Below are 19,666 nucleotides of genomic sequence, written 5' to 3'. Positions count from 1 at the left end.
TAACAGCGAGACTTCAGCAAGTGTGCAGGCCCAGAAAATTTTCATGATACGGCTACTGCTATCACAGTGCACAGACGTGTGTAATGGGCAACTCCCATGACGCTAGCTGTAAGGTTCCTGCTATACCTAATAATTTCATAAGACAAAACCATGTTCTTGAGGTTAAGCTCACCGGACCTGATTATGATAGACAGTAGGACATTTTCCCCGAAGAGTTACTCTTCACTTATTTCTGACTTTATTTAGGAAAGAAACCCAAATGCCTATATATTTCTCTCTTTGCTGACTTTTGGATTTATGTCTGACAAAACAATTCCATGGGAATCTGTTAGAAAAAAGGGTCAGGAAATGAACCTGCATTTGCATCTGTTCTATGCCCTTCAGGGTCACTTTTGACATTACAGGAGTCGTAGATGCCTATGGTACCCCCATGGTAATACACGTTGCCCCAATAGAAAAAAGAAAGTTAGTCTTGTTTTTATATCTAGCGTATATCTATCTATCTATATATATATATATATATATATACACATACATATATATTTCCTACTGGCAGTCGCCAATGGGTAGTTATAGTTAAGACCATGTTTCCATAGAAAAAGCGTTTTTTGACTTGCCTATATATTTGGCACCATTTGATGAATAGACGAATATTCATAATATTTTCCAAAAAAGTGTTTCAGGTAGATCTTTCTAGTGGGGGCCGAGATGAGAAAAAGGGGGCTCACAAAATGGGGGGCACCTCAGCCAGAAGATTTAACAAGACCACTGGTTCTGGAATGGGCAACATGCCCTATGCTGGGTCCTGGGGAGTGCAAGGTCACAGTCTCTCATGTGGGTGTCTCACCCTCTGGTTCTGAAGGGGGCAACATGCCCTGTGCTTGGTCCTGTGGAGTTCAAGGTCACAGTTTCTCATGTGGGTGTCTCACCCACGGGTTCTGGAGGGGGCAACCTGCCCTGTGCTTAATCCTGGGGTGTAATGGGCCACAGTCTCTCAAGTGGGTGTCATACCCACTGGTTCTGGAGGGGGCAACCTGCTCTGTGCTTGATCCTGGGGAGTGATGGGCCACAGTCTCTCAGGTGGGTGTATAAACCACTGTTTTTGGAGGGGGTAGGCCTCACAGCAGCCCATGGAGGCAGGATTACATATTGTCTGCCGGTATTGACAGCTGCACAGTGGTGGTGCTGCTGGTGGGGGGTGGCTCCTGCCCATCCCCTGCAACCTTGGACAGCTGCACATTGGTGGTGCTGCTGGTGATGGAGGCTCCTGCCCATTCCCAGCAACCTTGGATGGCTGCACAGTGGTGGTGCTGCTGCTGGGGGGGTTCCTGCCCATCCCCTGCAACCTCGGATGGCTGCACAGTGGTGGTGCTGCTGATGGGGGGAGGCTCCTGCCCATCCCCTGCAACCTCGGATGGCTGCACCACCATGGTTGGTGGTGGGGGCTCCGTCACAGTTCCTGGTCCAGGCTCCTTGGTCTTCCTACTTGCTGGTGCAGGCTCCTTGGTCTTCCTGCCTGCTGGGGCAGGCTCCTTGGTCTTCCTGCCTGCTGGGCCAGGATCCTTGGCCTTCCTGCCCGCTGGTGCAGGCTCCCTGGCATTTCAGGTGCCAGGTGCAGGCTCCTTACCCTTCAGGACATGTGTCCAGGATCCCTTTCCACTACGAGTGGGTGCAGTTGCAACTGGGCCTGTGGACTGTGTGGCTGAGGTACTTTGCTGGGTTCTTCGTACCCTGGCCATTTGTAGAGGATCAGGGGGAGGGGGAGGGAAGAGGTCAATGGTGGATAGGAACAGTATTTTAGGGACATTGTGGCGGGAAGAGGGAGAAGGAATGTGAGTGGAGGATGAGGGAGTGGTTGTTTGAGGTGTCTGTCTGCTGCTTTTGGGTGGCGGTGCATGGGCTGTATGCTGTTGTGAGGTGGATGGCTGTTGGGTGTCTGAGTGCTTGCGTTTGTGTATTTTAGGGGGGGCAGAAACAGTGGGAGAGGACACAGGAGACATGTGCAAGGCTGTTGTGGAGGTGTCTGCCAGTGAGGTGTGTGTTTTGCTTGGTGTGGTGATGATGCTGGTAGTGAATGATGATGAAGTGCATGCAGGTCTGAGTGTGGACGTAACTGGTTGGGGGGTGAGGGAGGAGGGGGAGACAGTGGAAATAGGGGATATTGTTGTATCTGCAGCTGGATGGTGTTTGTGTGAGTGCCTGTGGGATAAAGTGTGGTTCTTGTGTTTGCCTGTGACACTCTTGGGTGTTGTCTTCTGTGCATGGTCGTCTGTATATGTGCTTGGGATAGGTTGGGGTTGAGGGTAATGGGACTGGGCAGTGGGAGTTGGAGGGGGGAAGGTAGGAACAGGGACAATGCCTGCCATCAGAGAGGAGTCCAGAGTCTGAATCGATCTCTGTTGGGCCGCCAATCCAGTGTGAATACCCTCAAGGAATGCTTAAGGTTGTTGCAGCTCGGCTGCCAGTCTCTGGATAGCATTCACAATGGTTGACTGCCCTACAGCGATGGATCTCAGGAGGTCAATAGCCTCCTCAGTCAGGGTGCAGGGCTCACTGGGGGAGGGCCTGAGGTGCCTGGGGGAAAGGAGATGCCCACCCTCCTGGGCAACTCAATGAGGGGCTGCTGAGAGGGCAGTACTAGTACAGGGGTGGCAGCTGTACCTGTAGCTAGGGTGGTTACTGAAGTGTCCACCACCACCAGGGAGCTTCCATAGGAGGAAGTATCTGTGTCAGAACTGTCCCCTCCAGTCTCTGCCGTGATGCTCCCCTCGCCCTCCGTCCCACTGGTGCCATCACCGTCAGTGGACTCTGCCTCCTGGGTCCTGTGGGATGCAGCTCCCTCCGTCGCTGGTGCCTCTGCTCCTCTGGCAGATGATGCTAATGCACATGAGAACAGTACGAAAAAACAACAATGGGGGTAAAGAGACAAAGGATACACTTGGTCAATGGCTACACCAACACCACAGTTGGTGTACACAGCCCTCTCACACACAGGGAACAGCCCTACGCAATATGAATTGCACTACCAGAGAAAAAGTTAGTGGCCATGGCATGGGGAGGCGCACACACCGCCAAATTGAACACACCTGGGACCCACGCAGCCCTGACCAGTAGTAGATGCCTACGAGCTGGGTTGCAAGATTTTCCCTTCTGAACCCTAGCCATCAGGGGACCCACGCTGCAATGTCAGGCCTGGCCTAGGGGCACCCACTGACACACATCCTCGACCGGGATACCACCCTACCATGCGTAACATGTATTGATGGGCACTGTACTCATCCCTTGTGGCTGCTGTGATGCCCTCAAGTGCCCATCCAGATCAGGAAAGGCCACTGCCAGTATGCAGGCCTTCAGGAGGGTCAGGGTTCGACGGGCCCCCCTTCCTTGTTGGGAGGCCATGCCCAGCTGGGCCTCCGCCGTCTTCTGTGCCCAGCGTCTCAGGGCCTCCCACTGTTTCCAGCAGTGGGTGCTCCACCTGCCATAGACCCCCAGGGTCTGCACCTCTTTGGCGATGGCACGCCATATACCCTTCTTTTGATGGGCGCTGACCTGCAGAGACAATACACACAGGAAAAGTGATTTAGACAAGCAGTCCTGCCTGGTACACATATGGCCCACCATATCCGTTTTCATCACCATTTACACACACATGGCACAGCACACAACCTGTACGCCACCCAGAGAATATCCACCCACCTCCCTTACACAAAGACTTCACACACACAACTCCATGCATTCATGCCACATGCATCGTGCCCACAGTGTACTCACCTGTTGGTCTGGAGGCCCATACAGCAGTCCGTACTGGGGTAGGACCCCATGCACCAGTCTCTCCAATTCCTCCGAAGTGAGGGCTGGGGCCCTTTCCCCGGTCATACAGGCCATGGTAGGTTCCAGACACAGGTCACAGAAGCACATGCAGTGTAGGTCCTCTCCTATTGAAGGTCAAGTAGAATGTGAGGAATATGATAGAAAATGGCAGTCACATCCGCGGTGGTGCATACCGTCACTGCCGTGAAGATGACCTTTGGCCACTGTACCCCATAGGGCCCAATTATAACCAATGAGGAGTTGCACAATGTCAGCGGAATTAACTCACTTCCACCTGTCCCTCCACAGAGGATAGGCGGATGCCATTTCAGAGGGGGGGCAGGACCTGGAATGATGCTGCATCACAGGAGTTATTAGCACATACTGGACAAATCATAATGACCCATTAGATGTTTACAGGATGCAAAGTTCTTTTGTAGCTCCATTGTTCAGTTTGTGACCGGCTCCTCACTCTTGTGTTCCTTACATTGCTATCGCTGCGGATGAATAGGAGATGGAGACACACCCCTATGTACAGACCCCTGGTGGACGTGGCAGCACTGGAGGATAGGCACATTATCCTCACATATAGAATGGACAGGGGCACAATCACAGAGCTGTGTGCCCAATTGGAGCCCCTCTTGTGCAAATGCTATCTCTGCTCCATTTCCTGGCAACTGGTTCTTTTCAAGTGACAGTGGGCTTGGCAGTAGGAATGTCACAGCCAATGTTATCAATAGTGCTGACAAGTGTGTTGTCTGCCATGATTAAACACATGTGTAGCTACAATGTTTTCCCATAGGTTGAAGATTTGGCCACAGTGAAGGCTGATTTCTGTGCAATGGGACATATCTTCGACATAATTGGGGCAATTGATGGAACACATATTACATGTGTCCCCCCGCTAGAATGAACAGGTGTTCAGGAATCAGAAGAGTTTCCACTCTATGAATGTACAGATGGTGTGCCTTGCGGACCAGTACATCTCCCACGTCAATGCTAAGTATCCTGGGCCAGTGCATGATGCCTTTGCCCTGAGGAATAGCAGCATCCCAAATGTGATGTCCCAACTACAGATGCACAGGGTGTGGCTAATAGGTGAGCCCTGGTTCCCACCAGTAGATGTTGGTGTATTGGTATGGTGTAGTCCATATGGGATAGGGTGTGGCTAAATGTTGTTCCTCAATATTTGCAGGTGACTCTGGTTACCCCAACCTATCATGGCTTCTGACCCCTGTGAGGAATGCCAGGACAAGGGCAGAAGAATGTTATAATGAGGCACATGGATGAACCAGAAGGATAATTGAAAGGACCTTTGGCCTCTTGAAGGCCAGGTTCCGGTGCCTCCATCTAACAGGTGGATCCCTGTGCTACTCACTAAAGAAGGTCTGGCAGATAGTGGTGGCATGCTGCATGTTGCATAACCTGGCCCTCAGACGCAATGTCCCATTCCTGCAGGAGGAGGAGGCTGGAGATGCCTGTGTGCCAGCTGTGGACAGTGAGGACGAGGAGGCAGAGGATGAGGACAACAGAACATCTGTGATCAGACAATACTTCCAATGACACACAGGCGTGACAGTGTTACTTCATATTTCAATGGCATTTGTTTAAATTTGTGTGGCAATGGCATGCTGATATTTCCCACTTCTATGCCCACTTACTGTTCCCTCTGGCAATTCATTTTGCAGATGTTGGTGACCTCACATATACTCCTGGTGCGATTACTGCTGCCAGCTACATGTCATTAGTCTATGCTCATTTTCTGTACAATTGATTTGCAATGTTTGTACCTGCTTCAGTGAATACATATTTGATATACATTACATAATCCAAACTTCTTTTTTTTTCCAAGGGTGTTTATTGAAGTGCTAAAATATGGAGGGGCAAGTGCAATGAGGTGGGGTGATGACGGAGGAAAGTCCAGGGTATTGTTCCACTCTGTTTGTAGCACAGGTGCATTGTCCAGGGGGACATAGGAGGGGAGCAATGGCAGTTCAAGGTGGACCGGGTGACACAGTGGGACACAAGGGTGACAATCAGGAGAGTCTCATTTCCTGGCAGTGTCTTGGCAAGTGTCTCTGGCTTATGTCTGGATCGCAGGGAACTTTTGCAGGGTGGTTCACCTTCTGCAGGGGGAGGGGTGCTGCTGGCCTGTGAGTCCTGTGGAGGGGCCTCCTGGCCACTAGCGGCAGGAGAAGTGGAAGGCTGTTCAGATGTCTGGCTAGTGGCAGGGGCCTGCTGTTGTGAGACTTACTCCCTCATAATATTGGCCATGTCTGACAGCACTCCTGCTATGGAGATCAGGGTGTTGTTGATGGCCTGCAAGGCCTCCCTGATCCCCTGGTATTGTCCCTCCTGCAGCCGCCTGTTCTCCTGCACATTGTCCAGGATCTGGCTCATCGTGTCCTAGGAATGTTAATAAGCTTCCAGGATCTCTGCAAGTGCCTCCTGGAGAGTCGGTTCCCTGGGCCTGTCCTCCCCCTGGCACACAGCGCTCCTCCCAGTTTCCCAGTTGGCCTGTGCCTCTGTCCCCTGAACTGTGTGCCCACTTCTACTGACCCCAGGTCCCTGATTGTCTTGGGTATGAGGTGTGGCCTGGGATCCCTGTAGAGGTGGACACACTGCTGAATGACGTGTACGGGGGACAGAGATGTGGGTACGCTGGGTGGGTGCTGTGGTGGTGTTTCCTGGTGGGGGAGGCTCTGTGGTGGTGTGTGACTGGGCCTGAGTAACCGGCTGTCCAGAGGTCCCTGATGGGCCAGGTTGGTCATCCAGATCCTCAAGACCAGAGTTGCTGTCATCACTGTGGGCCTCTTCAGTTGGGGGACTGGATAGTGCTGGCACCTCCTCTCCTGTGACATTGGCTGGGGTACCTGTGGGGATGTAAATGATGTGTTATGGTTTCTGTGTCTGACATATTGCACATCCATGGCTTGCCCTCTTTGGTTAGATTTTCCCTGGCAGCTTTCACTTGTGTATGTTGGTGTATGGTGGGATAGTTAGTTTTCTAAAGTGTGCATGCTTTAATCATGAGTGTCCATGCAGGGCTGTGAGTGCTGTCCATTCATTGGTAGAACATGCAGGGCTTGGCATTGGGATGAGTGAGATGTGATGGTGGGGTGTGTGGGAAGTGGTGGAGTGATGGGAGTGAGGGTGGGAGTATGTGATGGCATGAAGGTAGGGGGGAAGTAGTAGTAGAGAGTTGACTTACCGGAGTCCAGTCCTCCTCCTACTCCGGCAGGCTCTCAGGATACATGATTGCCAAGACTTGCTCCTCCCATGCTGTTAGTTGTGGGCGAGGAGGAGGGGGTCCAGCGCCAGTCCTCTGGATGGAGATCTGGTGTCTTGCTGCAATGGAACGTACCTTCTCCCGTGGGTTGTTCCACTTCTTCCTGATGTCATCCCTAGTTCATGGGTGTTGTCCCATGACATTGACCCAGTCCATGATTCTCCACCATAGCTCCATCTTCCCAGCTATCGATATCTGCTGCACCTGTGCTCCCATTAACTGTGGCTCTACCCTGATCATTTCCTCCACCATGACCCTTAGCTCCTCCTCTGTGAAACGGGGGTTTCTTCTGCCATGGGTGTTGTGTGAGGTGTGTTGGTGAGGGTGTGTTGGATAATGTGCTGGGGTGTGTGATGTGGGGTGCGTGAGTGGTGTATAGATGTGAATTGTGTGTGGCTCTAGTTGTCTCAGTGCTCTTGGTGTCTCTCTCCTAGCAATAGTTTGAAATGGTAAAGGGTTGTGGGTAATGTTGGTGTGTGTTTTATATTGGTGTTGGTGTGTGGGTGTGGTATGTGTGTGGGTGTCAGGTGTGTGTTGTTTGAATAGTCCAATGTGGTGTTGTTTTGTTTGTGTGTGTCCATTTTGAGAGCGACGGTATGACATGTCAATGGTTTATCGCCATTGAATGTGCGCTGTGTTGACTCGTGAGTCATAATGTGATGGGCGTTGTTCTGTTGGTGTAAGGGTGTGGGTTTTGATACCGCCACTTTATCACTGACCTTTGGTCTGGCGGATTTGTGTGTGTAGCTGAATTCTGTCAGATTGGTGTGTGTGTGTCATAATATGGTGAACGGATATCCGCGGTGGCGGTAAGTTGGCGCCCATCAGAAAACAGGAGGCAATCTCAATCCAAGCCCCTGGCAAGCACTTCTCAGCAAAGTCAGAGGTCAGCAGGGCAGCAATCCTTCTCAGCAAAGCAGTCCAGATGAGCCCTTTGGGCAGCCAGGCAGTTCCTCTTGACAGGTTGCAAGTTCAGGTCCAGAAAGTTCTGGGTTGGTGTGGTCAGAGACCAGTTTATATACCCAAAAATGCCTTTGTGTTGGAAGGTGGGTCATTAGTTGTATGGCCTGCACAAGTAACGAGTCCGCACACGACCGCCACTGGGAACCAAACACCCCATTGTAACGCTTGACTATCATAGAGTAGCTTTGCAGAGCAGTCCAAGGCTTACTCAAGGGAGGTGGTGTGGGCTAGTAATCCCCATTCACAAGCACACAAGCATGACTCTCAATAAATGAATGTCCAGTCTGTGCTTTTTCTTTTGATAAAGCAAAAGTACATTTATTATTCACACATACTACTCAATACTATGCAACAATCTACAAATATATACAAAGTGATAGAATCACTCTGGGCAAACATTATGTAATCTCTCAGGTCTCCTCAGGGGAGAATATAATCCAACAATCCACATGGCAAAACAATCCCAGTGCCCCCCCCCTGCGACATTTGAACATTTTGACAGTATTCAACAGTACAGTGCAATGATGACACCTACATTTGTGATTAAATTAAATACTTCCATCTTGCCAAGAGATGGCTGTTAGTATCATTATTCAAATTAGCATAATCAGGGAACATATAAGACCAAATTCTAGCATTATAACCATAAGGATTACTTTTAGATTACTCCTAATTGATCATAAAATAACAGTAAAATACATGGGGCCATACCTACCTACACCTATGGTAGACACCCTTGAACAAACAGGAAAAAAAGTTCACTGAAGCTTGTGCTTCAAATATCAATCCAACCCTTGAGGGGTTATCTCTCATGTGTCCCACCCTACCTAGGGTGGGGACACCAACCAATGTTGGGGAGAGGCTGCACTGCTCCTGCAGCTCCCCCTGTCTCCTGGCACTCCTTTGGAGGTGGCCCCATCTCCCTAGGACAACCACAGGTGTTTTGAGGGTTCAACTAGCAGCCCTCTGCCCCGCAAAGCATGCTGGGGCGGCTGCATACCTGATGAGCGGCTCTCCCTCTGCGCTGGGTAGAGCCGCTGTGCCTTTTCCTGATTGCTTTTCTCCTGGGGGTGCCGGTCCCACCCGGACACCCCCGCACCACAGAGAAGATCCCTCGTTGGAGGGCGGCCCAGGGAGCCCACCCCTGGCGGCCCCCACCGGCTCCCCGATATGGCAGCACCTCCGGGTGCTGCCGCGGGAGCAGGCCTGCTGCCTTGGGGTCTGCCCGCTCCAGCGGGCAGACAAAGAGATGCTCGCGGCCGGACGGGCCACGCGGGGGGAGTGCAGCAGCACTCCCCCTTCCTCCTTGCATCTTCGGGGCCCCGGGATGGAGTCCGGGGCCCCTCCTCACCTTTCCCTACAGTGAAAAGACAGTAAGCACACTGACTCTCCCTCACATGTATACACCCCTCTCATGAGACCTACTCCAGGTCACCACCCCCTCTGCATAGTTCCTCCTGCACCAGGACTACCTAGCGCAGTTCTTGGGCTGTGCACACTAGGAATCCTCCTCCCACAGCCTTCACATGGGTGCACATCCATGCGCACACATGATCACATGTAACCTGCCCGGGGCCTCCTTCCCTTGCTGGGCCACAGCAGCCTTTCCTTAGCATGGCGACACCAGCGGTAAACACGCGCAGTCCATTTTACCATTTGTTTATTGAGCGGGAGTCACCTCATAGGAGGCTTCCTCACAGTAAACAGTCAAAAACCAGGAGGTCAAAAATCGAAAAATCAGGGCAGACCTGATGGTCAGAACCGTCCTCTAACACTTTGAAGTAGGGGAAACTTTAAAGAGTGGTTTTGAAGTGCACAAGTTCCCCTTTCAGTACAGGTCTGTCTGACAAGAGCCCCAGTAGAGGGTTTGGCGGTCCATTGTGTGAGGGCAGGCCACAAGCCTTTGAAATGTAGGTGTCAGGCCCTCCACCCTTCCAGCCCAGGAAGACCCATTCAGTAGGCAGATGAGTGAAGGTGTGACTGAGTGTCCTGTGCTTGTATTTTTCTGGGTGAAATGCACAAGGAAGCTGTCAACCAGCCACACCCAGACGTTCATTGGAGACTGTGCAGAGCAATGCTCACTTTCTAAAAGTGGCATTTCAAACAATAAGCAGGGTTTTCTATTACCATTCTGGTCATACTAAATATGAGTTAGTTACCCCTTTCTGATCATAATCTACCACTCAAAGAGTATATGAGGGTAGTCTTAATACTATCCTATGAAAGGAACAGGCCTCACAGTAGTGGAAAACAAATTTAGGGGTTTTTCACTACCAGGACATATAAACCACACATGTACATGTTCTGCCTTTTACCTACATAGCGCCCTGTCCTATGAGTTACCTAGGGCCTACCTTAGGGGTGACTTATATGTCGAAAAAGGGGAGTTTAAGGCCTAGCAAGTACTTTTAAATGCCAAGTCGAAGTGGAAGTGAAACTGCACCCACAGGCCTTGCAATGGCAGGCCTGAAACATGGTTAATGAGTTACTAATGTGGGTGACACAACCAGTGCTGCATACTCACTAGTAGCATTCAATTTACAGGCCCTGGGCACATGTAGTACATTTTACTAGGAACTTACAAGTAAATCAATTCGGCCAATTGGGAATGAACCAATGTTACCATGTTTAAGGGAGAAAGCATATGAACTTTAGCACTGTTAACAGTGGTAAAGTGCACAGAGTCCTAAAACCAGCACAAACAGTGTCAGAAAAGTAGAGGGAGGGAGGCAAAAATGTTGGGAGATGACCACACTAAGGCTGTCAGGTCTAACATGGGGAAACTCAAATTTGTATATCTCTGGCCACAAAGTATTTTATCCCCCTGGGCAAAGTGTAAGAAAATAGAAGGGAGTCCCCTTGGGTGTGCAGGGGATGGAGGTGAAATGCTTTAGAAAGCACAGAGCTGCTGTCAAAGTCATCAGATTGCCTCTCCACAAGCCTGCGGTGAAACCCGGGAAGTCTGTGGCTCCGGACTTTTTCATCGGGACAAACCTGCTGGTCAGGCCGGGTCGTGGTCAATGTAAGCCAGCTTGACTCACGACGACGGGTTGGTCCACTTATGCTGCTTTTTTCCAAAAGTTCTCCAATTTTCTCCAAACGTCTGGATCTTCTTCCAGAAGGTCTTTGAAGGTCCTTTAGGAGTCCAAACTTCACCTCAAGGTTCCAGAAGCTCTGAGGTGCTCCTTGAGGGTTAGGACTACAACGCACCTAGGTCAAACTTAAAAATGACCACTGGATAGTGGTCAGCTGGTCAGTTGTTTCAGGCTTTGATGAAGGGGACTCTGGATAGCTATTTTCTACTTGTAGCAAACAAGGAGTCCCTTATTGTACCAGTTGAAGCCAGGCAAGGTCCTTTTTGTAGTGAAGCCCCAGTGTCCACCTGGTCAGGTTTAGGTCAGGGGTCCAGCCGGGCAGTCCTTCTTCTTCTTGTCTTGTTCCTGGTAGGGATCTGAGGTGTGGGTGCAGCTCTGCCATATTTATCCTTTCTCCTGGGGTGGAAAGCTGGATGGGCAACTGTCAAATCACAGGCAGGTGATGACCTTCTTGGATGACCGCTTCCTAGGAAGTGTGGCAAAAATCAATCCCAGGGAGCAACATTCCTTAAAAATCCAAAATGGCAGAAATTCAATTTTGGACATTATGGCCCTCATTCTGACCCTGGCGGTTCCCTACCGCCAGGGCCAACGGGGGCGGGAGCACCGCCGACAGGCCGGCGGTGCTCCCTTGGTCATTCTGACCGCGGCGCTTTGGCCGCGGTCAGAACGGGAAAACCGGCGGTCTCCCGCCGGTTTTCCACTGACCCTTAGAATCCTCCAAGGCGGCGCAGCTCGCTGCGCCGCCGAGGGGATTCTGACCCCCCCTACCGCCATCCTGTTCATGGCGGGAAAGCCGCCATGAACAGGATGGCGGTAGGGGGGGTCGCGGGGCCCCTGGGGGCCCCTGCCGTGCCCATGCCCATGGCATGGGCACGGCAGGGGCCCCCTAACAGGGCCCAACTAGGCTTTTCAGTGTCTGCGATGCAGACACTGAAAAGCGCGACGGGTGCTGCTGCACCCGTCGCACGCCTTCCACTCCGCCGGCTCGATTCCGAGCCGGCTTCCTTGTGGAAGGCGCTTTCCCGCTGGGCAGGCGGGCGATCTGAATCAGATCGCCCGCTGGCCCAGCGGGAAAGTCAGAATACCCCTCGCGGTCAATTGACCGCGGGGCGGTATTCAGGCGGATTCCGACGGGCGGGCGGCAACCGCCGCCCGCCTAGGTCGGAATGACCACCTAAGTCTGGCTGAGTCCACCCACTGGCCAAGTTCCCTTAACACACCCCTCTCCAGCCCTCTCCTGATCTAATCAAGGGGGCACTTGGTTGTCTGGGTTTGCAGGAAATTTGGTAGGTCCACTTGCAAGCCCAAATGTCCTTCCCTCCTTTGAATACCAGTTTGGCTTCTCTCCCGCCATCTTGTTCTGCCATCTGCTGAGGCAGATCACCTCCCCCGGGCACTTCTTTTGTGTTCAGCCCAGGCATCTTGACACCTCATCAAGGCAGCCTGGCCAGACTGCCAGAGGCCGGCCAATCAGACAAGGACACTACAGAGCTGAAACTTGTAACTTTAAGGAAGAGCTCTAAAACTGTTTCTAGGTTCAAGTTCTATTAAATTCTACAATGGCCAGTTGTTTAATTTATTATGACAATAAGTATGATAGCAAACCTGAAATATCTAGCTCCTTTTGAGACTTTATTAATTAAAAGTAAAGTCTCCTGATGTTAGCCTATGGAGCACAGTCACTACAATGGGGGGAAAAGGTAGCTATTTTTCCCTCGTCAGGGATTATAAAACATCATTTCTAAAGTCCCTACTTGTAGTTACACTGCACCCAGCCCTGGGGGTACCTAAGGAACACCTTAAGGGTGACGTATATGTAAAAATAAGATAGTTTAAGACTTTGGAAGTACTTTTAATTTTAAGGTCACATTTGGGGTTAACTTGAATTTAGAAGCAACCAACAGAGTTGGCCTGCCTTTAGAATCACTCTGCACACCACAGCAGTACACCATGGTACTACCAAAGCTAAGGTCCCTATAATCTACATGCCCTACCATATACTAGGGACTTATAGGTAGGTTTGCATAGCCAATTATAATTAGTCTAATTAGTATAATTTGCATATGTCAATTTAAGCCCAACATAGGCCTTGTGACTGTTTAGCCGTGCCCAGGGCACCATTAGAGTCAGGAAAACACCATCATGAGTGAAAAATGGGGGCAAAAAGTTGGGGGGCTTCTGCTATCAGCCCAGCTTTCTCGCAATTGGCATATTTAATTTGCCTAGAAGTCCCTAATAAAGTGCACTATATGTGCCAAGGGCATGTGAATTAAATGCTACTAGTGGGCCTGCAGCATTGACTGTACCACCCACATACATAGCCCCTTAACCATATCTAGGGCCTACCTTTGTAAGGCCTGTGTATGTGGTTCACTGCCACTTTGATTTGGCAGTTAAAACTACTTGCCAAGCCATAAACTCCCCTTTTATCACATATATGTTACTGCTAAGGTAGGCCCTAGGTAGCCCATAGGGCAGGGTGCTATGTAAATAAAAGGCATGGCATGTACTTGTAAGTTTAACATGTCCTGATACATGTCCTGATATTGAAAAACTTCCAAAGTCGTTTTTCACTATTGTGAAGCATGCTCCCCTCATAGGCCAGCATTGGAATATTCCCTTATATACTTTTAAGTGGTAATTTCAGATCTAAAAGGAGTGGCATTGTCATTTTGGTATGGTTGGAATAGTAGTGAGAAGTCCTGCTTAATCCTGCTTACTCATAAAGTTGGGTTTAACAATACTATATTAGAAATGTCACTTTTAGAAAGTAGACATTTCTCTGCACTTACTGCTCGCTGTTTCTACAGCCTGTCTCCATTCCACATCTGGTCTGTGCTGGTTGATAGCCCCTCTTCTGCATTCCACCAAAACAGCCACATAGCTGCATCTGCATTAATCTGCCTACTTATGGGTCTTCCTGGGCAGGAAGGATGGAGGGGCTCTCACTTACACTTCAAAGGCCAGTGGTCTGACCCCACACAAAGAGCTGATAAGCCCCCAAAGATCTCCTGTCAGACAGGATTGGGCAGAAAGGGGAACTGGTGCACTCCCAAACCACTCTTTGAAGTCTCCTCCACTTCAAAGGCACATTTGGGTTACTGGATCTGTGACCCCCTAAATCAGAATACTTCTGGACTGAGGCAATTTTACCAGGAAGAAGAGGTGGATGATGTAGAGCAGGCTGCCACTCTGCCAGTTGCTTTCATTTTGCTGGCCTGCTGCTGCTTGCATCTTCTGTCCTTGAAGTGAAAGACTAGACTTCGCTTTCTACCTCTTGCTTATAAAGGTTCTTGAAGGGCTTAGACTGAGCTTGTCTCCTGTTAAGAAGTATTAGGGATATCAAAGACTTCACCTCCCAGCACCTGGGCACTCCTGCTGAGAGTCCTGACTTGCCAAATTGTGCTCAATCCGGTTCATGGGCCATTGGGAGTGAGTTCTGGTGTAACAAGGAAGAAACCAGTGCATTGACATCCTGAACAACTTCAGGACTGGTGCCGCTCTCTGATTCTGAGCCTCTGCCTGCACCGGAGCTGTGTTTCTTACTGAGGGCAACAACCATGACCTTCACCACAGGCCCAATGCTGCAGCAGCACTCCAAAGTCCTGCCACTGTTTGAATTCAGAGTGCTGTGTCACTGACGTCTGTTGTACCTGACTCCAATGTAGCATTTGTGGCCCATGGTGAAATCACGACACCACAAAGTCTATGCCTTGCATCTTGACCTGCTGGATTCATTGACCCCACCTTTGTCAAAAGGAACTGACCCCACGTGACCTATCACCTTTCCTGCATCCATAAGGAACTGACACCTCACCTCCCCTGCATAACAGCAAGGAACAAACACCCCACCTCCCTGGGAACAGTAAGGAACCAATGCCGCACAGACTCCAGTGGCTCCGCACCTCCTGGAGTCCTTGCAACGTCTTTGTTTCCTCATAATATTCCAGGGTACCGTACCCGGGTCAGTGTACCTCCGTGACTGGCCTGCCCCCCCAGCGAGTGGCTTCAAGCTGTTGTGATAGTCCCAGTTGGAGCTAATGTGTTTCTATGTGCTATGCTACATTTAATCTTTAAAAATGTGTATCTTCACTTGTGAATGTTGGATTTTTTGTTATTTCGGTCTTATTTCATTTAAATAAATAGTGCCAAACTTGTGTGGAATACTTTTTGTGGTGTTTTTACTGTGTTAGTGAATGAGTTATTGCGCAAATACTTTACACTTTGCCTTCTAAGTCAAGCCTGCCCGCTCTGTGCCAAACTACCAAGGGGCTGAGCAGGGGTTATCTTTTGTGTGACTCCCTTACCTTGAATAGAGTGACTAGACTAGAGTGAGGGTCCCTACTTGTGCAAACTACTGCCACTTGAGACCCCATTTCTAACAATATATATATATGAGTTTGCAGAGTTGTGCACGTAGCAACCAAAAAACTCTGTTGTGCTGTGCGAGTAGGGGGATTTTCACAGTGCGCCCGTTCACTTTGGGTTTCAAATCAAAGGCAATGTGGAGTTTGTCCTCACGTTGGAAATTGCGCGCAAATGACACCACATGATCTCATGGGGGGTAGCCATCTTGCTTTCTCTGTTCTGTTCATGGTGGTGGGCCTATTTTTGAATCCGTTTTTAATCCTTTCGATCCTCTCCCCTTCTTATTAATCTATCCCTAATTTTTATTTATTATATTAGTGTGTGTTTTTTGTGTCTTTGTATTTTCTATTTTTTCAATTTGTTCATGTTTTTGTGACTTTTTTGACTTTTTTTCCTTTACTTTCTTTGTATTCCATTTCCTTCCTTCCATCCTTCCTTGCTTTATTTCTCCTGTTTTTCTTTTTTTTCCATCCCACCCAGGGCCATGTCAGAGCAGAGTGAACAGAGGGAGTGCTGACACCAAGCTCTGAAATGCAACCAGCCACCTACCCTGCTGACACCGGTACCACCAATGTGAGCTGCCCTGGGCTACCTTCAGTAAGGTGGAAGTTGCAGCACGTTTTTTTTGTGTGCAACACTACCTCCACTCCATGCTGGCAGCAGTAGGCAGAAGGGCTGGCAGTGGGTACCCCCTGTGGGAGCCTCAGCTGCACTAGAGGAGGGTGCGCCGGCATGTGCGGTACACCAGCCAGCTTCTGTGTACTGTCTAGCAGCAGATGCACCGCTGGGCAGATATTCTTGGCCGGGAGCAGGGCCTGCTCAAACTGCTCAGTGTCTAGATTCCAAGGCTTGGTGAGTATTAATTATTTGTTGTGTTTGTGTTTTACACTGCTAACATTTTTTTAATTAGCATGCTGCTCACAATCAAATTAATATTTTGTGAGCGGATTTCAGCTAGGTAGGTGCTCGGCACTACCTAATTGAGCTCATCAGTGCTTTGGCTGTTTAACTAAGAAGCCATTGCAGACTCTTCTGTCCTCCTGTCACCAATAGTGAATCAGTGATTTCAGTGAGTTAGCGTCCTCTGTGACTTTCTTTATTTAGCTCTTACACAGACCCAAGCTATTTCACAGTGATGTGTAGCATGCATCTATGCATTATGAAAAAGGGAGACTGAGTTGGTCCATCAAGGGGGTTGAGAAATGAGGATGGAATCAAAGATCGTTCATTGCAATGCATTAGTTCCAAATTTAGTTTTTGTTAAGGAAATGCAGAATGGGGATTTTAGGATAAGTATGACCATAATTGGCCAATTGGCCAAGTCAATTATAGTCGTTGGGTCGTACTGCCAACCGTATGGTCAGTGAATAACAACAAGCGGCAAGGAGGCGTGGTAAACAATGAACACATGTAAGCCTATGGCAAAGGCACACTGGCTGGGTGCAAGGAAAGGCCACCAGCCACATGGTCAAACAACAGCAACAAGGCGCAGAAGGCATGGAGAACAAAGAAAGAACACATTCAAGGCTATGGCAAAAACACACTTGCTGGTTGCAAAAAATGGCCACCAGCCACATGGTCAAGCAGCAACAATAAGGAACAATTAGGCATGGCCAATGAGGACACTTGCAAACCTACGACAAAGGCACACTGACTGGATGCACAAAATGGCTGCCAGTCACATGTTCAAACAAAAACAAGGAGCAAGGTGGCATGGGGAACAAATAATACATGCAAGCCTATGGCAAAGGCCCTCATTATGCATTTGGTGGTCAGCATGCCGCCGTGGTGGAGTTGGCGGATGCTCCGCTGTGGGCCCAGCATTGACGACTGCCATATCACAAGTACTGGGAAGGCGCCAAGTACTGCCAAGTTACCGTTAGCCCGCCACAGCGGAGGGGTTGGCACACCAGGCGGCAGCCATTTTCACGCCTGCGGTTAGGCAGTATCCCATGACCATATTACAAGGTAGCACACTGTCAGGATTTCCAGAGCAGAACCAGTGCCACCAAAAGCCTGGCGGAAATTAATATTATAAAAGGAAACACCTACCTTCAGCAACACAGGTACGTCCATAGGCGTCATGGCACGTGAATTGCAACTCATTCCAATCCTCCACCTGGCCATGCAGCTCCGGGGCCAGCAATGGCAACCTGACACCAACCGTAAGTACACTAGCCTAGCACACACTTAAGGGAATGACGTTAGTACACACACAACATACACACGAAACAGGAAGTCACGCCCACACACACACAGATAAACAAACACCCGTACCAACACACACACACACTCACATACAAGTGGAAGGAAAGTCAGGACAAGGTAGGTACCATCAGCAACAACGGTGTTGTGTCACAGATATATTAGTAAAGCGAAAACTATTTACACACAGGCCCAAGTGCCATTCCAATAGTCCACAGTGCCTCGAGCACACTGGGCACAAGCTGATCCCCCAACTTGACTCCTGACTAAAAACTTCAGGCTTCCACAGGGCAGGGGCATCAATGAGGAATGCAGGTACCTCCGCGGTGAGGGGTGGGCGTGGCTCTTGGTCTTGGAGGGGGGTTCTTTATTCTGGGCTTGGAGGGGGGTTCTGAGGGGTGGATTTGGACGGGGGTCCTTGGGCTTTTCCTTGGAGGGGGAGATTTAGCCGGCAGGGGTTGGGCTTGGCCTTGGAAGTGGAGTGATTGGGCTTGGTGTTAGAAGTGTAGGGAGTGGGCTTGGATTTGGAAGGGGATGGAGTGGGCTTGGTTTCTGAAGTAGAGGGAGTGGGCTTGGGATTTGCAGGAGGAGCAGTGAACATGACATGGAAGAAGTGGCAGGTGGTAGAGGAGAATGGCTAGGAGCAGTGTTAGACTGGGAGGCGGAAGATGGGCATTGGAAGGGTAGCAGGGTGCTTCAGGCAATAGGGACTCGGTCAGTGCTGGGGAACAGGGAAAACTATCTGAGGAAATATTTTTGGGGACACTTGGGAGGTCAAGGGAAGGAGATTTGGGAGTGGAGGTAGTGGGTATGGTTGTGAGGTGAGTACGTGTAGGTGCCTTGGGTGCAGTTGCGTAGGTGGATGATATGTATGTCTTGGGGGATTGTTGGGTGGGTAAGTGGGAGCATTTAGGTTTACTGGGAGGAGGTGAGGAGAAGATGCAGGGAGATGGCAGGGGGATGTGTGTGTGTATGTTGGGGTGGTGTCTGCAGGTAGGATGGATGTGCTGCATGTGGGTGTGTTGACAGTTGTGGTGTCTACCCCAGTGGTATATGGGGTGCACAAATGTGGGTCAGAGAATGTGGTGACGGTTGCAGTTAGTCCACATGTGGCAGGATCAGTGACTGATGTGGTGCTGACTGCAGGTGTGAGTGGTGTACTGACTGTGAGGGGGAGGTGGAGAGGGAATCGGTGCAGGGTGTGGATGTCATCATTTCTGCATGTGCCTGTTGAGTGTGCATGACAGTGGTGGCGTTTGTGGTGCTTATGTCTGTCCTTGTGTAACGTGTAATTGGTCAAGGGAAGACCTGGCCTGGCAGTTCGGGCTGGACTGTTCTCATGGGGAACTGGGCCTAAACTGATTTGCATATGGCTGGGTCCAAGCTGGAATGGCATGGCAAGCACAAAAACTGATGGATTAAACCCAGATCTGTAACTGTGGGTGAATGTTTGATTTGCTCTGCATTCCGTCCATCATCTGTTGTTTTTGCATATGACGTGTTACACCGGCAGGATGATCCCACTTCCACCAGTCCCATGCATGCCGACAGGCGGCTGCCATTTTACATGTCTAATGTGTAATGTGCGTGATAGTTAGTGCGTCATGGGTGACATTTGCTGACCTGCGGCCACATCAACACTGTCGACACAGTCCATGGTGCACAACATAATTCCAACTCTCTCCTGTTCCTACATATGATGGAACATTGAGGATGAGGAATGCACTGTTAAACAGGCTCCTAGTCGACCTTGCCACCCACGTCATCCAGACCTATTGCCTGAACCATGTGACCATCATGGAACTGGTGGCCCAGTTGGAGCTGGATCTGTTGCCTCCCATTCGCCATCCCAATGACATCCCTCCCACAGTGCAGGTGTTGTCAGTCCTCCACTACCTTGCCTCAGGCTCCTTCCAGGTCACAGTGGGCCTGG

Source organism: Pleurodeles waltl, chromosome 7 (assembly GCF_031143425.1).
Source record: "Pleurodeles waltl isolate 20211129_DDA chromosome 7, aPleWal1.hap1.20221129, whole genome shotgun sequence".
Taxonomy (NCBI): Eukaryota; Metazoa; Chordata; class Amphibia; order Caudata; family Salamandridae; genus Pleurodeles; species Pleurodeles waltl.
The sequence above is the reverse complement of the archived record's forward strand: the minus strand, read 5'-3'. Positions refer to the sequence as shown.